Here is a 6,000-nt window from a genome sequence, read left to right on the forward strand (position 1 = left end):
TATTTTTTTAATTATATGAAACAAAAGTAGCATCTCATTAAGTTCTGAATTGAAAAAGATAAGTGTGATCATCATCATCATCATCATCATCATCATCATCATCATCATCATCATCATCATCATCATCATCATCATCATCATCATCATCATCATCATCATCATCATCACCATCATCATCATCATCATCATCATCATCATCATCATCATCATCATCATCATCATCATCATCATCATCATCATCATCATCATCATCATCATCATCATCATCATCATCATCATCATCATCATCATCATCATCATCATTATCATCATCCCATTCATCATCATCATCATCATCATCATCATCATCATCATCATCATCATCATCATCATCATCATCATCATCATCATCATCATCATCATCATCATCATCATCATCATCGTCATCATCATAATCGTCCTCATCCTCATCATCCTCATCAGCAGCAGCAGCATCAGTATCATCCTTATCATCATCAACATTATCATAATCATCGTCATCAACATCATCTTCATCACCATCCTTCTCCTCCTCCTCATCATCATCAGCTTCATCATAATCATCATAATCATCATCACTATCATCACTTTCATCATCATCACCATCCTCATCATCGTCATAATCATCATCATTATCCTTCTCATCAGCGTCAGCGTCATCATTATCACCATCATCAGTGCAAGATCTCTAGGAAATGTTCAATGATATCGTTAGGCGGCTTCCCTATTATATATTTTACAACTTGTTTGTCCTAAATTTATTTTCCGCAATTATATTTTTTCATTTTGGGTAGAAAGTTTGCTAAAAACATGCAAAGCAATTCTCTTTCAATCCTTGCTTTATCTGCTTTAAACTTTTTAATTGCTTTTTCATGCACCTTTTAATTCTTGGTAGTGATGATTTAGCAAGTACATGAATCTGTTTTGTTAACCGGTTCGCCATGCACTCGCAATATATCAGTTAGATACATTAACAGTTTTTCTTGTAATTGTTCGCATATCTCTGTGTACACAATCAATTCCTACATGCCAACTTAAATGTGTTAGACATGTATTTTAATCCAATTTACAGCGGTATTTAACCTACCAAAAAGAAGTGTTGGATTTAGTAATCAAACAAAGCTCATAAAGTTTATGTTTACTATAAAATATTACTTTATGTAATGTTTGAAGGTTTCTAAGATATCAGTAAGAAAAACCTTCAATAAAAAAAATATATAATTAAAAAAACAACTTAAATATACAGCTTAAATTTGAGACGCATAGTTGAATATATTGCGTCCATCTCTTTAAAGGATCGTTTTTAAAATCTAACATTTATCAATGAGGACGGTCGTTTTGCAGAAGGCGAACAAGTGTTTAAATGATGACAAATGCTTGAACACTTCAAAAGCTGATTTCTCAAGAACGCAAGGAGACTGAACAATACCGTCATGTGATTATGCACGTGAGGATCTGTTTCCTTTTTAAAACCGCCTGTCCTGTTCACGATTGATTTTTGAAGATTGAAATGTTTCACTACTGATTGTTACGTAGTTTTGCCCACCCAAAGATCTATGACAAGAAGTACATACTTATGACTGCATACTGAATTGCTATTATTATGTTGTTAATGCCTCGCATGCTTTGGTGTTAACGATCATTCCTAGTTACAAAAACAATTGCGTTAAACATCCGTTTTGGTCCAATTTACTGCGGTATCTAACTAACCGGAATGTATAATATCGTTTTGAATTAAGAATTTATGAATAATAAAAACGTTAACAATTGTTTTTTTTTTAAACTACACAGTTTTAATGCCATAAAGAGTGTGTGTTCACGGGGTTAACAACTTGACATGATACCGACACCAATCTAAAATATATCTCAGTAACGGTACATGTCAACAGCACATAATAATCTCGTTGCTGAGAGCAAACCATACAGAACAGTTATTGTTTTGGTTTCCAGATCTAGTGTTATTTCCCAGGCAAGCCCAATTCACTTTCACCTATTGGTAATGTGAGTATATTAGTAAATCCATTAAGAATTAATATTTTTAACGCCGTTTTGAACATAAGTAGTATTATGAGAAGGCTCTCTGTTGGTACGTGTACTGTCGGACCAGTGATTGTCTGCGGCATAATATTGTCAATGAGTAATTGATTTGTAAATAACTTGCCTCAAGTATGAATGGTTTACATAACTTGCCTTAAGTATGAAAGATTTACATAACTTGCCTTACGTTTAAAGTGTTTAAATAACTTGCCTTACGTTTGAAGAGTTTAAATAACTTGCCATACGTTTGAAGAGTTTAAATAACTTGCCTTAAGTATGAAAGATTTACATGACTTGCCATACGTTTGAAGGGTTTACATAACTTGCCTTAAGTATGAATGGTTTACATAACTTGCCATAAGTATGAAGGGTTTACATAACTTGCTTTAAGTAATAAGGGTTTACATAACTTGCCTTATTATAAAGGGTTTACATAACTTGTCTTAAGTATGAAGGGTTTACATAACTGCCGTGTAAAGTATAACGCCTGTTTAAATGTAGTGTACGAACCATGTCTTTATAACCCTGACAGACCAATGGCCGAGTATTTAATCACGCCCTGCCAGGTAAAACTTAACAGATACAAGCAATTAAACAAGCAATTAATGTTATTTTACTGTTTACTCATTTAAGCTATCGATTTCTGTCTATGTGTGTTTCTTGTGACAGAGTAGGAATGACTGTAATATAATATGTAATCGGAACCACCAACCAACCAACCATTTTCAGTGATTATAACAACATCGGTTTATATGTTCATCCCTGACCCTTACCCAAAAAAAGTTCTCGGCACAAAGATATGTCAGTCCGACTGGCAGCCAACGAGAGGTCGGTGTGCAAAAGGACAATACCGGGTGATAACTCTAGTTTGTATGAAGGGCGTCATTAAAGGTGCCCATCCATTTATTAGAAAAAAGCACGCGGCGTCTTTTTACAATCAATGCCGCCTTACATTAATAAAACCACGGCAAAAAACGAAGAAAACCAGACTGGCAGCCGAGGGAAGGTCTGTGTGCAATAGGTCACTATCGGAAGATAACTCTTCTGTGTCAAAAAGGGGCCATTAAAGGTGCATACCCACGCTCTGGAAATATCGAACACGGCATGTAAATAACCTGCTAAAGAGGCTAAATGTGTAATTGTTCTCTATATTGTATCATTTTGTTTAAACTAACTAAATAGGTTTAACATGCTAAATAGGATGCTAAATAGGCTAAAATTAGTGAATTAGCTGTTTTTGTCATCCTATTTTATAAAGATGCAAAATATGATAAGTATCCTGAATAGAGCGCTAAATTTAATGTGCTAAATATGTTGTATATTTATCCTATTTAATAATAATGTGTATATGCTATATAGTATTATAAATAGGTGAAGTACGATTTATATGCGGTATGCTTTTTTTTATGGTACATATTCTGCATAATTTCAGTGCACTTCTGCATAGGCTAACTTTGCTTTATAGGCCGCATATTATATCCTATGTATTAACTGCCCCAGTCCCATATAGATGTTGATCCTTGTAGGTACTTAATAGACCGGTAATAGCATGGGGCGACGGAAGGCTAACACGGTAGTTTTGCGACGGTCAAGATCGTGACGATCAGGGAAGATAAAAACATCCGGGATGGCCCATGTAGCTGCTGTGTATGGTCCGGGGACATACGTATTTATTTATAAACATAATGTGTATTTGATCGTAAAGAAAGGAATTTTGACAGCCAAACATTTTTGTTGAGTTGTGGCCCTTTGTGTTTTTGCCATTTGTAGACAATAATATTGGTTTTGTTTGTGTCCAAACATGTAGCATGGGGACATCAGTGTCTGTGACACATTTCTAGCTTCTTGTGTATACTATATTAAACCTTTAATTTGTGTACTAAACTATCCTTTTTATTCGTTTGAATTTTAACTCCAACGTTAACAGCTGAAGAATTCATATGTATAGGTGAACAAAAAGGATGAATTTGTATATATTTGAATTTATTTATATATTAATAGGATTTTTTGGTGATAATCATTATTCGATTAGTGGATTTGTCTAACAATGTGGAGAATCAGTGTCTGTGGTTTATCTAGTTCTGAATGATATGAAATGAAATCATCGCATAAATATAGGATCTGGCACGAGTTGTCATATCATACCATATTTTATTAGACGAGTTCAGGAATTTTGTTTGTAAGCAAGCCTTTGGCGAGCTTACTAACGAATTTCCTGGACGAGTTTAATAAAATATGGTATGATATGACAACGAATGTCAGAGCCTTTTCATCACATGCTTTTAAATGAGCAAATTCAATAAATATTAACGCAAACATAATGATAAATCCCGAATGTTGTTAAAATTTCGTGACGTCATTTGACGTTGCAACGTCATTTCAGCATTATAACAAAATGCGATTGGTCAATTACCGAAAACTAAGCCAATAAAAACGCTTAAAAATGTTGTATTACACATGTGTAATATTAATAAATATTTAATGGTTATATTACATGGGAAACAGGGAAAGGCATGTGATAATTTGGTTTATTTTAGAATCACTTGAATGGATACATTTTCTTAAGAGATCGATTGTTTTCATTATTTCCTTTTTCCTACATTTGTTTTTTTTTAATTTTTACGTAGACATTTTTTAATTTAGTTTTGCAGGGCTAGTCTGATGAACACATTTTTTAATGAAATATTAAACATAGAACTTATTAAATCTATAAAAACTTTCGGTTGAACGTTTTGTTGTGGTCTCTTTAAGAAACCTCTTTTAATAATTTTACATTCAGACTGGAGAAGGATGTATTGTAGATATTATTTAAGTGGTTCAATACAGACTATTGTTAGCACACTCCAGTCACTAGTTTCGTATAAGGATTATTCTCCTAAACAAGGAAAATTTTAGGCATGCTTGTCTATTCATACTGAGAAATGTTCATCTGACACTAAGTGATTTCCAAAGAACGCACTTAAATTAACAATAGCATTATTTTGAATATGTACTTAAAGAAGTATTTTTTATTGAAATCCCATCAATGGTTTAATAGTTTTCTAGAGGATTCAATGCGGACACTCATTCAACAATTTAAAACAATCCACACAATATGCTAGGCGAAGTATTTGTTATTGACTGACATGTATATTTAAGTAATAATCTACAGCGTATAAAAATAAACCAATGTGCTTTTTATCTCCTACTCCATATATGGCAACATATTACTTGAATAATGTTGCATACATAAGTGCTATAATTATTTTTCAATGCTTGCCACTTATCAATATAAGCAATCATTTCCAATTTGCCTTATTAACCTAACTTGCAGATGAAATTTGGTTCAGATTAAAGAAGTTATGTGGATTTAAATACATTTACAATTTAACTGCCACCAACCGCAACCTGATTTCTGTTGAATGTGAAGGAAATTAAAGATGATTAAAGATTAAAGGTTATTTTACGAATCATCATGCTGTTATTCTGAAATGCATCATGGAGTTATTCTGAAAAAAAACAATCATGGGGTAATTATTTAATAAATCATTGTGTTATTCTGCAAAAAAACATCCTGGGGTTATTCTGCAATAAATAATCATGATATGCATATAATAATATGCAATCTGTTATCTATACTTATCAATGGTGTCGTTCTGACATCAAAGGCATTTGATGTGTTCCCAGTTGGGGCCAATTGCTAGTGAGTTTAAGCTATAAGTCTGTTACATAATCACCACATGGGCATTTCAGAAGGCATCAATAAATACTATTGTACCACAACACATCAAGTACAGATGATTTATAATAAGTACAATGACAGAGGATAGGATATAAAAATAAAGTTCAAATCAGATTAAGATGAAACTTGTTGTTTGTCTGGGTTTACATCTATGTGACTTTCTGAGAAAAAATAAGAATAAATGTAGTGATGGCAATAATTAATTTGATTAATGCAATATAATT

Source organism: Dreissena polymorpha, unplaced genomic scaffold (genome assembly GCF_020536995.1).
Source record: "Dreissena polymorpha isolate Duluth1 unplaced genomic scaffold, UMN_Dpol_1.0 chrUn102, whole genome shotgun sequence".
Classification (NCBI taxonomy): Eukaryota; Metazoa; Mollusca; class Bivalvia; order Myida; family Dreissenidae; genus Dreissena; species Dreissena polymorpha.